This window comes from Protopterus annectens, chromosome 15.part0 (assembly GCF_019279795.1).
Source record: "Protopterus annectens isolate FY-2018-M chromosome 15.part0, PAN1.0, whole genome shotgun sequence".
NCBI classification, from domain to species: domain Eukaryota; kingdom Metazoa; phylum Chordata; order Ceratodontiformes; family Protopteridae; genus Protopterus; species Protopterus annectens.
The window spans coordinates 220,108,380-220,127,868 of NC_056749.1; the positions used below are offsets into that span (position 1 = coordinate 220,108,380).

Genomic DNA, 19,489 nt, shown 5'->3' on the forward strand with positions numbered 1-19,489 from the left:
ATGAAAAAGTTTCAAAGCATTGCGACTAATATGCAAATAGTAACTACACACTTAAAGAACTTGTGAAACACAGTACCTTATTTTCTTTGGGGTGCAGTTGTGAAGAGTTCTAAAACTAATATTAAGTGCTCTACTGGGTTTGGTAATTAGTCAGGGTATATATTTATTTTCTGGATTTCTTTCATGAAGGTGTGTGTGTGTGTGTGTGTGTGTGTGTGTGTGTGTGTGTGTGTGTGTGTGTGTGTGTCTGTGATGTACAGCAGTAACTTTGCTCAGCATGCAGTGAAAAAAGAAGGCTGAAAGACAGCTTTATGGATTTCAAAATTATTTTTCTTGTATATTTTTGAGATATCCTTAAATATGCTTTTCTTTCTTTTTAACGTTTTATGTAAAATATCTTAGATTCTGTATTTTTATATCACGTATCTGTATCCTTCTCCCTTGGCATCTGCTGAAAGGGGGCCTTTCTGTTAAGGCTCAGTTGGCCTATCTATGTTAACCCACAAAAATAACTACAAATATATATAAAATATCAGCATGCACATACCTTGTGAGTTTTCTAGGATCAAACTGTCCAAGTTATAAATGTAGAAATTTTAACAGCTCAGGGTACTACTTTCTAACACACCCTCATATTGCTTTTCCAGTAGCAGTTCAGCACTTACATAAAGCTCATTTCATTCTAGTCCTTCCAGCTTTCAGTAGATTTTTTCACACAGGTAATTCCTTTTCTTTATACAGGAGAACAGGTTCTCAAAATGCAGGATAACCATTCCTACATCACTTCTTGCATAAATACTTTACAGTTAAAGTTCCTTATTCCTACCTGGAGACTCCTACTAACCCTATTCCTCAAAAATATCTACATATAAAACATAAGGAGATAGGAGTCTCTGTTAGGCACAAGGCATCAGTGCACTCTCTCTGTGCAGTGCCTTGCCCCCTTTTTCCTTAATTATGAGTAGAGCAACCCTCGACACTCCAGGTAAGGTTGGAGGTCTGACAACTTTTTGACTGATAATACCCTATCACACGGCCCTTCTCCCTGGACTTACATACATACACAAACATATACATTTGTTTCAAGGTTGTGTAAAATGCTGGAAATCGAGGATCTTGATCTATAGATCACTGCATCAATTGGGTAGAACAGTACAGATAAGTTGGGAATGCTGGATGAAAGTTTGTTAAGGTATAATGAGAAAAAGATAGTGGAAGGTTTATATCCTTGTGGTACCTCTTTGTTTAGTGAGTGTTAGATGAGGTGGTAGTGCCAAGCTGTACAAAAAAGATTTATTAAATTGAATGCAGCTCCATCGGATGTAAAATACTGGTAAATAGAAAAGCACTTTGGTAACACTGCAGGTAAAATCACTTAACCTTTATTGTCCAAATATAAAGAACTAGAAAGAAGATTTCACTGACTAAGCGCTTTCACCCTCCTGGGCATCTTCAGAGTCAGTTAACCTCATTAAAATCAAACTTTAAATACACTTGCCAATTAATACACAATTGAACAATGTAAAACCATTGAAAAAATCAAGTAATTAATTCATTAACTAACCCCTTAAGTGTTTGTTAAACAGATCTTTGTCTTTTAAAAATCAATGTTTCTTAATACAATGCACTGAGTTCTCAGTACAGTTTATCAAAACTAAAATATATATACACCTAAATAAACCATCCATTCATTACCTAAATTGTTCTCTCCAAATAGTACAACATATATTGTTTAGAATCTAATAACACAACCAGAAAACAAAACAAAAACTGATGTCTGTTTGCATTGGTATATGTATGTATTCTTGTATATCAAATACATGCTGCCTTATGTCTTAAAATGCAACGACAATTTCACAGTTGAATTAGGGGTCCTGAGGGATTTGTTTGTCCAAAGGGGTTACCCATTGGACATGCTCACTATGCTTCAAAATGAAATATCTAGAAGAAGGTTTACTGATTTTATTCCCATCCTGCATGACCCACAAAGGACGTGCGGCAAAGTTATCAATCATAACAGTAAACGAGAAAGAAAAAATGTGTCAACAGGAATGGTATTACAACACAACTTTTTAGCTTTTGAAGTTAAAAGTGTTATCCATAGGGCCTGGGAAAACATCATCCCTACAGATTTATATGATATATTAGGTAGAATGCCTACCTTCATAAACAGTAGGGGTTTGAATATCAAGGAACTGTTAGTAAGGACACCTAGGATGTTTGGCCAAAGACCTGCCATAATGGCTAAATGTGGCAACTGCAAAGTGTGTAAATTTATTAACAATGGTCCCTATGTTTGTGTAGGTAATTTCAAGAGAACTTTGAGGAGTCCGGGCCACTGTAATTGTAACACAAGTATGGTTATTTATGTTGCTACCTGTTTATCCTGCCCAGCATTCTGTATAGGTATGACCACCAGAAAGCTAAGACAAAGAATTTTAGAACATTACAGAGATATAAAAAAAAAAAAAACACCAGTACACTATACAACCACACCAATAATTGTCCACATTTCAAAAAGTTTATATTTTTTGTAATAGATGGGCTTTACACAAAAGAGTTTGGGGGAGATTACAAAACTATTTTGGAGGTTAGGGAATGCCTATGGCAGATAAGATTAGATGCTAGTAATGTTCCAGGCATTAATGACACTCTTTCCCTAGCTTGCATTTTAAGACATAAGGCAGCATGTATTTGATATACAAGAATACATACATATACCAATGCAAACAGACATCAGTTTTTGTTTTGTTTTCTGGTTGTGTTATTAGATTCTAAACAATATATGTTGTACTATTTGGAGAGAACAATTTAGGTAATGGATGGATGGTTTATTTAGGTGTATATATATTTTAGTTTTGATAAATTGTACTGAGAACTCAGTGCATTGTATTAAGAAACATTGATTTTTAAAAGACAAAGATCTGTTCAACACTTAAGGGGTTAATTAATCACTTGATTTTTTCAATGGTTTTATATTGTTCAGTTGTGTATTAATTGGCAAGTGTATTTAAAGTTTGATTTTAATGAAGTTAACTGACTCTGAAGATGCCCAGGAGGGTGAAAGCGCTTAGTCAGTGAAGTCTTCTTTCTGGTTCTTTGTATTTGGACAATAAAGGTTCAGTGATTTTACCTGCAGTGTTACCAAAGTGCTTTTCTATTATTAAATAGAATGTTGGTAAAACATTGGGTAGGTTGTTGGTTAATTCCTACATTTAGGAGAAAGTGATCTGCCGTATCAAATGCATCATTTAGATCAATGAGAATAATTCCTGTTAGGTTTCCCTTTTCCATGTTTAGAAGGATATGTTTTGGTGTATAGATTATAAACACAGTGACCTGCACTGGTCAGAAGCCATGCTGACAGGGAGGTAAGATTTTTGTATGATTTAAGGTAGCTGACAAGTTGGTCATAGGCCAGTTTTCTGGAAATTTACCTAAATGGATCTGAATTCAATGAGTTTGGAAAGAGTAAAGGTTTTTGAAACAGGCCCAACCTTAGCTTTCATCCTTTGCAGGACTGCATTGCAATTTGATGATTTTCAGTGCATATTGAGTATTGTTGTCTTTCTTGAACAGCAAATCATCAAATTTGAATGAAATATATAATATGGAAAAAAGTCAGAACCCATGTCAGCAAATCTCAGACACGTGCACTAACGCAGGTATTGAAAGGAGGTCAAAAACTTCACTTCATAGTACAGCCTAATGATAGCCTGGAACTTGATGAAATGTGATCAACTAATAAGAACTATACAAAATGCCACTTGACCCTCACTTTGTCTATATATATATATATATATATATATATATATATATATATATATATGGGTCCCCTTCACATGGTCGACAGTTCATATAATCGACACTCATTTGGTCGACAGTGCATTTGGTCGACAAGCAGATTTGCCCCCTTCCCCAATGTTGTGCAACCCTGGAGTTGATATATATAGTTAGGGTGTGGGGGGTGAAGCCCCCCACCTAAAATGCTTGTCGATCAAATGAACTGTCGGCCAAATAAACTGTCGACCATGTCAGGTAGACCTATATATATATATATATATATATATATATATATATATATATATATGTATATGTATAAATCATGAAAGAACAGCACTGAGGCAGCTCTTTTTTTTTTGGAGAGGGGGATTGTATCTGCTGTAACAGACAAGACTCCTATTAATTTTACTCATATTATTTATACTGTTTGTGATTTTGTATTTATTTTTGAACAAGCAAACAGATTATATATGGTGCACCCTCATAAAACACAGATAAACAAAGCAGACTATGCAAATATTGCACAGACAGTGACAAATTTAAGGATTAAACCCCATACCTTGGAGATGCGACAATCATCATGCTGCCAGAATTTCATATCTAACCTACTTTCTTGCAGCAAAAGCAAATAAAACCATAATCAGCAATAAAGACAGCTTGTATTTCAAGCCAGTACAAGAGTCTATTCATAATGTCTTCTAAGAAAAGATACACAAGTCTGAGGCAAGCTAGAGAATGCATTTTATTTCCACACTTTGCAGTCATATATGATCGTGTAAATGAGCCAAAACTGTGTTGCTGAACTTCTGACATCCTAGTGAAGGTAGTAGCTGCCTTATGTGCAGATAATTTGGTACAAATAAAAGATGTGTCTGATGATTGTTTACCTGATGACTGGGGAGTAAGGGATGGATTCCTTTTAGTCCTAGTGCTACAGTGTCCTCGTAGTAAAAGGCTTAGTGAAGAAATGTAATTGAAGAGATTTGGATGAATTAAGTTTACAGTTAGTTGGCTGTAGACCTGTGAATAAATTGTTTATTCCATTTCCATATAGGGATTTTCTCCTTAAGATTCCATGCCACAACTGCTGATGTCCATCAATATTGGATTCACAATAATCACAGGATAATTCCATTATTTGGACAATCTTTATAAGAAGGAAACAGCACCATTTTTTTCCATTTTAAAGATGAATGGAATGTCTTTCCAGCATGAACAAATCTGATTATTATTGTCTTCTGTCTCCCTATAAAATCATTAACTGTGTACATTATTGTTCTTAATCCACTGGGCTGTTTAAAATCTGCACTTTTCATGTAAATATTTATAATTAATGCTTATAATAAAGTGAAGTGTACCTACAAACGTACTCAACCTGTGGTAAACAATTTGTTTCTAGAACTTACCATCAGTGTTCAATTTGTAAAATAACATTAGCAATGATAAGTATTGGCAGTGACAAGTAATATTATATACTACAAGAATCCGTGAAACCATAAACAAAATAACAGTAACTGTTTTGTGTGGGGGGATGGGGGTTAAGTACTCCACTCTCTGCATACTGGGGGGTTCTATTCACTGCACTTCCTGTTCATAGGTTAATATGTCGTTACCAGCCAGACATGTACTATTAGAGACCAGTGGATAGCCTAGCTCAGTTTCTTAATTGCCCTAGAGCACTCTCAGGTTAAGTGAGTTGTTCAGAGTTAAATAGTAAAGAAGGAGGGGCAGCCGAGGAATCAAATCCTGGACTACAGGAAGCAGCCTGCTAACAGCTCAGAGCCTTAATTCTTTGCTTTAACAGACATTGCTGCACCTTGGTGAAAAAAAGAGGATTTCTTACACTGTGCAGTTTCATACTGCACATCAGCAGCTGCTAACCCTTCATGCTCAGCACTTCTGCAATTCATTTTCTAAGAATTTTATTTCCTCATGTGGTACTTGCAGCATGCAACAGACATCACTAGCTGTCACTGTAGTTAGCAGTATGTGACATTGTCTGTTAATATACTAAAATGTCAGTTTGGCTTTCTTTTTGAACTGGGGTTCATCAACACTTTCAGTGGTGGAGAGAGATGGCTGAATTTACAGCTTTGTCAGCTGTGGCTTAATTATATTGTAGTATATGAAAAGAGTTTATGCAAAATACTGTTATTACTGCATCAATAATGTATAAACACCCAGAAGTATGCACTGTCTTCTCTGATTAATTATACAATATAGGTTTGCATATTGACCTGCATATATATTACACCAGAGAAATAGTTCTGGTTCAAATGTTATTATGGCTACATTTTATTCTTTCTTGCACCAACACAATTAACCCGTTTGATCTACTGAAATGTTAACAATTAGAGGAAGTAGAGCACTGTTTCCACTACTGGCACAAAAAGAAGGTCTTGGTAAAGAAAAACAGTAGCAATTTTAAATAATATTGTTGGCACTTGGCTGGTATTTTTCTCTAAAATGTTTTTCCTGTATGTAATTTGTTTCAGGAAATGTTAAGAAAGTCAAGCAAAACTGATTATTATTATACACATTAAGAAGGGATCCTTAGACATTAAAAGAATTCTCATGATTGAAATTGAAATTTTCATTTTATACGCAAAACACGCTAATCATTGTGGGATAGGAGATTTCAAAAACAAAGATGTACAGAGGTGTGTAGTCTGCGTTCTTGTAACATATGTTAACAGAATCTATCAATAAGTAGTTGTGCTACAGAATTCTAAATAATTACTTATACCAGTACTAAATCTAGGATGAATGAGGTGGCTACCAGAGAAACTATTTAAGTGCTTTGGTCCTCAATTTTAGAAGAGATTTTTTTTGTGTCCTCATCACTGACTGAGGAATTGTCCCATTTGGGGAATTGTCCAAGCTGCCAACTGACAAGGCTATAACTCTGATTTACATCAAGTTTGACAGTACCATAAATGTAACTTCATAAAAAATATACAGCAAAGACATACAGCAGTCTGATATTTTATGTAGTCTAAAACAAACATTATTTCACAATAAAATGATATGTATTTCGTACATGTTTTTATCAGCGTATCAACTGAAGCATGTCTTTAGAAATAATTAAAATTACGTGGTAGCTCCTCTGTAATTCTAAATTATGTAGTGTTCATTTGTGTTTATTTTTATAGCCCTAGGCAGATGTAGGATAAGGCTTTAATGGATCCATATTTAGTAGCCAAAAGGAAACCCACTAATGTACAGTTCAGTAATGCTATCATAACACCACCTCAGCAAAGCAAAATAAAAGAAAATGAAACTAAAACAGTAAGTGTTTTGCAGAGGACAAGCCTACCAACTGTACTCCTTCTCCTGTAAAAGAATATAGGTGCAAATGTCTATACTAGGCTAACGACCACTGGGGCCTTTTTAAGCCTAGCCATGCAGCCCAAATCTATCATTTAAGTTATAGTGCTTTAGTGGGGTTTTTTAAGGAGTGTATGTTTGGGTTTGATTTAATGGCTACCTCTGACAATCAGAGACATACATGTCACATCAGGGGTAAATTTCTGATTTCCCATCCTCTGATCCAGGTTGCGCTTGAATACGATTAATAAAGGGATCTTGTTTACATGGATGGCAATCCTATTCCAGACAATGAGGATTCTATGAGACACTACCTGTCCCTCCAACATGTCCTACTTAAGTGACAGTTAAAGTTTAAATCCTTAGATCTAGTAGTTCTGGTGCTGTTCATTTTGCAGATATGCAAAAGATCCATCAGAAAGGGATCCAAGGGTGCCTTGCATGCCAGGCATAAGTCACCTGTCAGCAGTCTGTTTGAAAGAGAGAATAAATATAGGGGTTTTGAGGCGTGCAAAGGACATTGTGTTTATACCCTATATTCTTTTTGTCAGGAATCTCTGTGGATGTTTTGGTTGCTATATGAGCCTGGTCAAGTACATACCAAAGGGGGCATTATACTTACTGATGGGTTTGGTGATGGAGGAGTACAGTAGCACAATGACTTCTCTAGACCTAGATGCCATGCCCTTACTCTTGTGTTGAGTGATATAGAATGATTTTCTGACAACCTTAGACACATGTTGATCGAAAGCCAGGTTACATCTACATAACTTCCCAAATCCCTGACTACCATGTGTCTTCTTTTACAGGTGTTTAATAAATGAGATAGTTTTCCCTGGATGGCCAACTTCCCAAAAGATACTATTATGCATTTTTTTGGCATTGACTTTTAAGCTGTGGCTTTGACACCAGTTATTTGTCTGTGTTAAACCATTCTTTAAGAAGTTAATGCCTTTGGAGGCTGCAGTGACAAGTAGAAAACTGCTTCAGCATCTTCTGGTACATCTAGTGTAGTCATGTGACAAGCTGTCATCAAATCACTGGGGCTGTCAGTGGGGCAAATAACCATAACATCAGCCACCTAGATAAGTGATTCTTGGGTTCATTGTCCAAGCCTTCCATCCAGGGTACCTTTTTGGCTAGGCTTATATAGGCCCTAGGGCCAATAGCTTAGTAGCTACCTAATAACCTATAATAATTTTCTTGGATGGTGAAAGCCAGGGTACGTTTTTGGATAGGCTTATATAGGCCCTAGGGCCAATAGCCTAGTACCTACCTATGAACCATGACAGGAACCCACCCTACCTCCCCATCCAATAGTTTTCATCCCCAATATGTCATTCACCATTCCCTGATCATTGCCTAAACCTTCCCATCACCACTTATCCACCCTCTGTATTTCTGGTCTCCCCACCTGTTGTGTATACTGCACTTCTATTATTTTGAGTCTCTGGTCTGTGTTTGTTTGTCTGTCTTCTGCTGCTATATGCACCTTCTTCCTGGATCCCACTCTCTCACCTACCATCTTTTATAAATTTCACCAAAGGGAAAAGGGAATTATTCCCTATATAACCAAAAATAACCATCCTTGCCCACCTAATTTTTCATACGTTGTCACCCTTATATTTTAAAATCTGCTCAGTGTTCTGCTTTTATGGCTTTCCTGTGTACCCATAACTTGAGGACACTGTACTGTCCTTTCTGTGCCATATTGCCATGTGATGCAGCTAAAGGATCCTACACTGTGCAGATGGAAGCACATTGACTCAGGTGCATTAGTCTGCCTTAGTTGAACATCCATATGTACCGTCATATATAGCTGCTTCTACCACAGAGCAACCTATCACTGCTTACCCTGGTATTACTACATTTCTCTTTAATGTATCAGAATAGCTCTGTGGATCTTTGCATGGGGACCTTCTTGACAATTACAAAACTTATTTAGGTATCCCTGATACAGTTTTCATGCAGTGGGTTGATGACCCCCCCCCCCACCACAAACATGGGTCTCATCAGTAATTACTGCCAGTGATATTTATTTTATTTTACATTATTTATTTATTTATTTGTTGATGGGTTGGTCCCACTCTGCAAGTAGTTGCTTTTCAGGGGACAGCCGGGGTGGTATTTATACTTTTAGAGGAAATTTGGCCAGGGCATCAGGGAATTTACCGTGTCTGTCATCGTTGCGAGCAGGACCCATTTTAGAGGACCACTTCCTGTTTCTAGTTCAGGCACAGAGGTAACAGGGAGGCAGATGGGAGAGAGAAGGAAATGATGGAGAGCTGAAAGAAATGAAGGAGAAAGAAAATATTGAGACTTGGAAAATTTATACAGGATTCTGAGGAAATGTTTCAAAGAAACTGATTTGATGGAAATGAGTCAGCAAATGTTGGATGTATAATTTCAACCCTGCAGTCAGAGAGTCGTGTGATGATTTAATTAAAGAAATGTTGGTGTTGAGTGAGGTAGAACATGAAGGAGCTATGGAGAAAATACAAAAAGAGGATGCAGAGACATTCCTGAAGAATAGCGCTGATAAGGAAAAGAAAACATATGCGGAGAATGTAAAAGAAGGCAAAAATGGAGTAGTAGACAATAAAGCAGAAGAAATGAAAAACAGAAACATGTGGTAAGGTTTCAAAGTAAAGAAGACAAAGAAATGGACAGGTATGAAGTGTGGGACAATTTAATAGCTCCTTTGGGTGTAAAAATACATGAGATAAGAGCATTTATTCTTATTAATAAAGAGATATTTTGTGACATTATATTTGAGACTGTGTTTTCAATGAAAAATTTTCTGGAAGAATATGAAAAAAATAAAGACTGTAATCCATGGAATCTTTATGTGATAAAAGCATTTAACAGGGAAACAAAAAAGAAGATTCATGTATGATTTCAAACAGAGGTAGAAAGAGAGACTTTGAAAGACATTTGAAAGATTTATATAAAGAAGTATTTGACATTGCAAACGTTTATGACAAAAGGGGTTATGAACTGCAGGCTAAGACTGTAATACTGTTAAAAATAGAAAGAGGAAAAACTTGTATATATACTAAGCATGATAAATGTGAAGGGGAGTAAGGGTGTTGTAAAATACTAGGGCCAACCCAAAGCATGTTTTTTTTTTCTTTTTCTGTGGAAAAGAAGAATATTTTATAAGTAACTGTGAAAAAAGGTATATTTGTGGGGAAAGGAAACAAGATACAAAAAGTGAATTGAAAGATTATAAATGTAACAAAATTGGACATTTATGAATGGATTGCAAACATGAAAATAATAATAAGGAAAAAGAAAGCAAATGAGTAGAAGAAACTTTAGAAGTAGTAGAAATAAAAGAAAAATTACATGAAAACAATAATAGAGAGAACACAGAAAGTTGTGAAATAAGTGATGATTTAAAATGGAAAGAATAGGTATATAGAATTGTAATGTTATATACTTATATTAACTGTAAAGAAATGGAATGCTTATTTCATCAGATTTTAGACTATGTGGTAATAAATATGAATATTATAACAATAGGAGAGTTTAACTGTGATTTAAGAGTAAAAAGAAAGGAAATGTTATAAGAAGAATGCTAGAAGTTCTAAGATATGGTAAGTTAAAGCTTTGGGACAAAACTTCATAGACTTATTTTATAGCATCAGAAGGTTTAGTTATAGGAGAAAGGGAGGTAGTTAAACAGGATTTTCTTATCTTGCAGTATGGCTAAAGATGAGGGAAAACAAGGAATATACAAAAATAGGCATAGGAATAAAAAAGATAAAAGAGAAAGCATGGAAGAAAAAAAAGATTAATAATATGGGTCTATATCACGTTGTCAAACTCTTAAAAGTTCCAGTGTCGTATGGTCAACACCATATGATTGAACTTTTAAAAGTTTGAACATTTCAATGGAGATCTCCATACAGTGTGGAATGGGAAGATTTCCCATTTCTGCACTGTAGTACGATCTTGAAGTTGGTATATTTAAAGAGAGGGGGTGTGGAGGGTGTAGCGGGGGCTTTCCCCCCCTGCTTAAACCCCTTAGGTAGGTTATTTCTTTGGTTTATTTTATTACATTTTCAAACTTTTAAAAGTTTGATTAGGTAATATAGACACAGTAATACAGTTATGGAAATATCACGTTACTATGAGAATATTTTAAAATGGTCTGAATGGTGGACGATATTTAAGGAAAAATATAAAAAAAGTTTTTTTAGAGTAGCAATATGATGTGAGAAAATTACAGAAAGAAAAATATAAAAGAACATATAATGATGCATTGGAAGATTTAAAACTTAATGATAGAAAGTACTTTAACAAAGAAAAAGAATTATATGAAAGAAATCAAGAAAAAATACAAGAATTGTTATACAAGATATTTTTACAAGGAAAAAGAGAAGTAGCCAAGTTACTTAAGCAGATTGGTAAAGAAAGATAGTAGTGTAATGACTGAAAAAATGTAAAAGAAGACAAAGATCTCATGAAAAGATGATGAATAGTGTAGTACAGTATGTGCAAGAAATGTTTAAAGGAAAAAGAAGTTAGTAAGAAAAACTTGGAAAGTAAAAAGGCTAGCAGAATAAGAGACTAAAGAGCTAGAAAAGGAGAGTTTCTTTAAATGAGCTAGATAAAGTATTAAGGGACTGGCAAAAAACTACTTTTTAAAGAATCTGAATGAATCGTTAAATGAAGGTTTTATATATAAAGAATCATTTAGTGTAAAACAAATTCATATGGAAAAAGGAAGATAGTAGACAATTAAACTAGAGACTGATGACATTGAATAATGATTATAAGCTCTTTATTAAAATAATACAAAAGAAATTTGAAACTAAAATAGAAAATATTGAATTTATTTTATTTCATATTACATTTGTTTACCAGGAAGGTCTGACTGGGCAGAGTCCATTTTCACCGGAGGCCCCGAGAGAAAAGCTCCACATTGTAATGAAAAGTACATCACATGATAAAAAGCAGCAACTGAAAACAATACATAATGAAATATATACACAAAGTTACAATAAATTTGCAGCTATATATTAGCAAGATAACAGCTTTCAATTAAATATTCCAATACTCTGTAATTGGTCTTGATTCTAAGTGTAGTGAAGAAAGTAGACTGTATAAGGGGGTGTCCTAGTAGAGGTATAGATATAGAAGGAAGAAAAGAGGTTAGTAGAATAGAGACCAAGGCAACAAGGTTTGTGAAATAGTAGTTATCAATGTAGAAAGGAAGAAGTGTATGTTGGAAGGAAAAGGAGGTATGCTAGAATATTAATACAAATACATTAGTTGGGAGAACTTAATGTTTAAATATATTCTGCCTGAGGTTTTACATGAACAGAGCCATGAGCTGAATAGATGATTTTTGAGTGATATTAAGTATAAAGGGGAAGGGTTGTCAGGAATCATTAATGATAGATGCAGATGATATTATGAACAGAAAAGAAGAAACAAAAATCATGATAAGAGACATAATAAGGGACTTGACACTATTAGATATGAAATTTTATGGGTAATAATGAAAGACTAATATAAGTAAGAACATTAGGAAATTATGTTTGTTAAGTGTATAGTAATAATAAAGTAAAAATACTTGTAAATGGATGGTTAAGTCAAGAGATACATATGAAGAGTCGTGTAAGAGAGGAATGCCCAAGGAGGTATATACACTTTGCATTAGTTCTGAATGTGACAGTATGTGAAATACAAAATGAAGGTGGTGAGTATACAACCCCTGATGGGTTAAGAATTCCAGTTCTGTTAACATATGCAGATATTATAATAAATGCAAAAAACAAAATTTGGATAAGAAGGTAATAATTTGCACAAATGAGTTCTAGAGATAAGGATGGCTTTAAACAAAGTGAAAAGCAAAGGTTTTGGTGATATAGTAAAGAGCAGTGGTATTTATTTTACAGTGAATTAAATTTCTGTGTTGGGTATATAACATGGAAATAAATATACAAGTAGAATTCAAAGGGGAAAAAAATAAAACAAATCTGTCTTTTCTGGTAAAAATATAAATTATTTTGAAAAAAAATGGAGTATTTGATAAATTCAGTACCGATGAGAGAAACAGTATACTTAGCAATTGTACTTATGCTGCCAACAGTATTTGAAAAAGGATTATTGCAGATTTTTTTCATTATATCAGGTTCTGGATTAAACCCAGTAAAAAGAGGAGTTTTGTAAGTAAAGTAGAAGGAAATTTAGGGTTAATTAACCCAGTGGCATATGTTGCTTCATTAAATCTGTACAAAGTGTTTATATGGATAAATGAAAAAGAAGAAAGATTAGTAGTAAAACTGTACAAATAAAAGAATGATAATTTGGAGGGGTATGGTAAAGAGAGTAAAAGAGGAAATTGTATAAAATGAAGAAAAATATTTATGTGGATAATAAAATCTGATGATCTAGAACAAGACAGAAAAGTATGGTACAAGAATGCAATGATAAAACATTAGTATGTAAAACCATGGGAAAATCTAACAGATGAAAAAAAATTAAAGCTATAGAAAATAAGTAAGTGGTATAATCAGAAAGTAGAATATCAAGATTTTTTTGTGGAAATTGGTAAAAGTTAAATTGGCAGTAAAAGGAAATATGTCATATAAGAAGAAAAGTGGTAGAATATTAAATTGTCAAGACAAACCATGGAACACATGTTTTTGAAATGTAAAAGAGTAAAAAAGTTATGGAGAAAACTATGTAAGGAAGATTTTTTGAAGATATAAAAAGTGGATAAAATAAACATGGATATGAATAAATATGGGGTAGTATAAGCACAGAAGTAAAGAATATGTTAGAAGAGTAGATAAAAATTATTTTATGTTATATGGAATGAAAGAATAAATGAAATTATATGGTAAATGGAGTGGGAGTTTAACAGGGATGAAAATTTAGTATGATTTTGTAAACACATTCTTATATATATATATATATATATATATATATATATATATATACACACACACACACACACACACAGACACACACACACATATATATGGATCAGTGTCATTTCACCGAAAATTTCTGACATAAGGTCCAAATTGCTGAAAATCCATTTCGCCAAAAATAGCACTGCCCTTTTCCCCACTGTAGTGCGATCTTGGCATGAGAATATTAAAGTAGGGGAGTGGGGGGGCATAGCCCCCCACCCAGTACAGTTTAATATTGTCTAGAATTGTTTTATATTGTCCAGTCCCTATTAAAAAGATAAGTAGTCTATAACCTCAGTAGCTGTGCCCTCCCACACCCCCCTACTTTAATATTCTCACTCCGAGATCGCACTACAGTTGGGGAGAAGGGCATATACACTGTCAGTATTATTTTCGGCTAAATGGATTTTTGGAGATTTGGGCACTATGTCAACAATTTTTGGCGAAATGTCCTAGATATATATATATATGTGGATCTACTTTTAATTAGTGTAATTTCAGAATCCCGAAGACCAAAATACCAAGACCGGAATGCTGAAATCTAACAGTATTGAAACTTTAAAACACCAACAACCAAAATACTGAATGTTTAGAATACAGAGTGTGATAACACTGAAATTTAAAGTGCCAATGTCGGAATTTTGATATTGCCACACAAAGTCCTTACTTAGTGTTCGTAAATTAGGTATGTCTCTCTAAATTTCTACAGGAAGTATGTGAGCAAGTATGGTGGATGCTTTTCCCCACTGTTGTGCGATCTGGGAGTTAAATATAGTTGGGGTGGGGGCACAGCCCCCCACATCGGGGGTTGTGGGGGACATACACCACCCACATCTAGGGGTGTGGAGGGAGTAGGGCCTCACTTAGCTGTGTTTTAGATAGTCCGGTTTGCAGAGAGAAGGTAAATGACTAGTTATTTAACTTTTTAAAGAATTCTTAATTGTTTTTCAAAGTGTACAGTTTTGTTTTTATACAGTATTGTTTTGGTGTAGGGGGTTGCATGTTAGGTTTGCACATTTGTATTCAGTATTATGGGCACTGGTGTTTTAAAGTTTCAGTATTGTGAGATTTTGGCATTCTGCTCTCAGTATTTTGGTGATCAGGGTTCTGAAATTATGGTATTTAAAAGTAGATTCATATATATGTATAAAAATAAATATAAATAAGTAGATATATACACATGTATATATATATATATATATATATATATATATATATATATATATATATATATTTGTCAAATGTAAATATTTGTAAATATGTAAAATTTTGTAAATAAGAGTTATTTTTTTATATAACTAAAGGACCCCCTAGTCTTTTCAATAGGTGCAGTGGGATCTTTTGCATTCACCTGAGTTACCACCAACGGAAACAGATGGGGCCTCGGTTTAATGTTTCATCTGAAGGACAACACACTCAGAGTGCATCATTCCCTGTTATATTGCACTTCAGTTTCAGCACCAGCTCATCAGGTTTTAGCTGTGACAAATATCTGCGTTTCCTGTACTCACTGAAAACCAACTCACAAGAAAAACACCACCTCAACTGCTGTGGTGTATGACGTCAGCACTTAGCAATTTACCTTGTAGTCACCATCCTGTGGGGGATGCTATGCCTCCAACACTCCCAGCTGCTTTTATATAAGAACTTTAAGATGAGACAGTCATGGAGAAGGGAAACGTATCTGAAGCTATACATAGGACTGTTCCCTACCTGTCATGGTAGCATGTGTGTGTACTGACACTGAATCACTGGGACACTTGACTATGAAAACTTGCTAATCTATGTCCCCACACCTTCCTACTTTTATGTACTAATTCTGAAGATACACTAATGAACTCAACTTTTAACCTAGCATATGGCAAACAGTGGTACAGAGCAGGGTTAAGGTTTAGTTAAGGCAAAACATATTCAGTGCCATGGGAAATAATGCAGTAGATGGTTTCTTTGAGAGACTGGGCAATATAAAGTGTTAACTTCATCAACAAAAGCTAGCAGCAGGTATTTAATGGTATATTGTGATGCATTAAACAATTCTATTATATGTGGGAAAAGCTATACTAAACAATTGGAAGCAGACTGCAATTAAAATTAAGTGATTTAAGAAATCCATTCAAGTGTATAACTGATATTTATCACATTAACACTTGTAAGTAAAATTGTATGCATGTGGAGGTTACTAAACTGTTACTTTTTAAATTTTTATATCGAGTCAAACTGGTATTTTCTTTAATTATTGCCTGAGAATATGGCACAAGATATCTATTTATTTAATTTATTTATTTTTGTTCATTTGCTTGCTTTTCTGTTTTGTTTCCTTCTGTATTTGTTTATTTATAACCTTTATCTACAAGGCAGGTGGGACCAGTCCATGGACCCTTTCCAACAATTACCCTAGCTATTTGGCAGTGACAATTTGCAATCATTTGTATACATAAAATCATACATACATACATAGTTAAATTACATGCAAACATGGTTAAGTTACATGCGTCTTTTGGTGGCTAGCCTAAATATTATTAGTAAGACTGAAGCAGATACTTTAGAGCTTCTATATTTTTTAATTCTGTTTGGTTAAGAGCATTAGGTTTAGAGGTAGTTACTAGGCATGCTAGTGCAAATTCTGAGTTCCTCCAAAGTAATGCCTGGCTAAGTGTCTTGATACAAATCACACAATAGGCAGGAGAATGTGGAATGATAAAACCCCAGCACCCTTTGCAAAGAAGCAAATCAGAGCTTTATTCCTGTATGATGACTGCCAGACTTGTCATGAAATACTGAGGGTTTGTTGTCAGTCACTCATTAAGATGCATGAAGCACTGTTCTGTAGCACATGCTATACATTAGTACATGCTAAATTCATAGGTTAGACCACAAAATGCTGCTAGGCTTGATTTGGCAATCTGTCAATTTGGATCTGGTATAATATGATAAGGTATCTGCACTAGGCATACTTAGTTATTTTATATGGAAAGTTAACTGAATACCAGGTGTAAGGCAAAAAATTCCAGAATAAAATGTGAGGCAAAACTTAATACCAAAAAGAAAACATACATGGAAAACAGGCATCTTCTAAGTTTATGAGATAAGAAGCAATGAATCATTCATATTACTTTATCCAATCTGCTCTTCTTTCTATACCCTCCCTCTTTATATAATTTACTTTATCCAATCTGCTCTTCTTTCTATACCCTCCCTCTTTATATAATTTACTTTATCCTACTGCTCTTCTTTCTATACCCTCCCTCTTTATATAATTTACTTTATCCTACTGCTCTTCTTTCTATACCCTCCCTCTTTATATAATTTACTTTATCCAATCTGTTCTTCTTTCTATACCCTCCCTCTTTATATAATTTACTTTATCCAATCTGTTCTTCTTTCTATACCCTCCCTCTTTATATAATTTACTTTATCCAATCTGTTCTTCTTTCTATACCTTCCCTCTTTATATAATTTACTTTATCCAATCTGCTCTTCTTTCTATACCCTCCCTCTTTATATAATTTACTTTATCCAATCTGTTCTTCTTTCTATACCCTCCCTCTTTATATAATTTACTTTATCCAATCTGTTCTTCTTTCTATACCCTCCCTCTTTATATAATTTACTTTATCCAATCTATTCTTCTTTCTATACCCTCCCTTCTTATATAATTTACTTTATCCAATCTGCTCTTCTTTCTATACCCTCCCTCTTTATATAATTTACTTTATCCAATCTGCTCTTCTTTCTATACCCTCCCTCTTTATATAATTTACTTTATCCAATCTGTTCTTCTTTCTATACCCTCCCTCTTTATATAATTTACTTTATCCTACTGCTCTTTTTTTTTCTCCTCCCTCTAGATCACTTCATTCCTCCTCTACTCCTATCTTCTTTTGCACTTTCCTTCTTCTGACCTTGTATATAATTATGTACTATTCTTTGGGTTACATTTATTTTTTCTTATCCATTATATCCATGTTTGGTTTGCTCTTTATATTGTTAACTTGTCTCTATTTGTATGTATTTGTATGTTTTGTTCGGGGCTTTTCCCCTCGGGTCTCCACTGAAAATGGGTAATTTCTTACCCAGTTGGACTAACCCGGTTAACAAATGTGAAATAAATAAATAAATAAAATAAATGTCCTGCTCTAATATTTTACTAACTAGGGTATACTTATTGGTCCTGATTTACTGCAGAATAATTTTGTTTCTTTGATCTGCTGAAATATATTAATTAAAATATTAACTTTGTGAATGGTTTACTTGGCTGACATAGAGGTCTGAAGCTCTGGGTACTATATTTTGCTACCATGTCAATGAAACTCATCTATGAAATTATTTAAATTGTTAATCAGGGTAGAAGACTAATCCACATAAACTCTTTTTCATACTCAGCACAGGAGCACTGCCTGGTTAAGTGATGACTCACAAATCACAAAATAGTCAAATGAAGGCTGAAGGACTTGAACCATGGACCAAAGTAGCTCATTATCATCTCATAGTATAAATGTTTTGGGCTAACTGCCAGATTAATGGAACATTAATTACTAGGAAGTAGAAAGGGCTGAGATGAAAGCAAAAACTTCAGCATTCTATTTCACTTGATCTAGAATAAACAGGAAGTGCAAATACTGCTGTGTGTAGAAGGGTTTTTGTTAAAGTTGCTGAATTTTGTATTGGTTCTGTTAAGATGGTGGAAGGTAAATTTTATCTGCACCACCACAAGCAATATTCTGCATTTTCACATCAGTGGATCTATTCAATGTGTGTGTGTGTGTGTGTGTGTGTGTGTGTGTGTGTGTGTGTGTGTGTGTGTGTGTGTTGAGGGGCCATTTGTGTGGGAATCCATTTAAGACTCAGCAATGCCAGGTACTGCTGAAGTGAAACAAAAATTGTATGGAGGGTGAGATAGAACTTAAACTGTTAACGGGTAAGACGATGCAAGCAGCAATCACAGATATAAACTTTTAATTTTCTACTTTATTACAGTATGCACAGTCACACAACTGTAAATGGAGCACTGGGGCAATTTTCATACCAGTACTCTTGTTGTAATAGTAATCCATGTAAAATCTAGGACAGATGGAAGTAAACAGTATTACTCTTACAACTCAAGATCATATTTACAGGAACTATATCAGTTTTGTTTAACAAATCCTTAACAAGTAGCAGTACTTACAGATGTCTAGAAAAGAAGGAATAATATCTGATGATCTTCATGAAGACTGCTGCCCAGATAATGGGTGGGGTGACTATTCAGTTCTCCTAATATCTGTATTCCTTAATTAAGTGCTGTAGTGGGGTTGGCAGACCTGAGGTACTATGTAATTCGTGCATTGTCCCAAGTTAATTGTGTACCCAGCTTTTTCTGAATGTTTAGCAATGTGGTGACCTAACCTTGTTGCAATTTAATAATTTGTGTATAACTATGTGTAGAATACAGTAAGATTAATGTTTAG

The 19,489-nt window shown here is 34.4% G+C and overlaps 1 protein-coding gene across 3 annotated transcripts in view; it reads left to right on the forward strand.

Annotated features, from left to right (window-relative positions):
- LOC122790141 (vascular endothelial growth factor receptor kdr-like) overlaps nt 1–19,489 on the forward strand; it is a 674,216-nt gene that overhangs the window by 508,736 nt on the left and 145,991 nt on the right. The gene's annotated exons all lie outside the window — the stretch shown is intronic.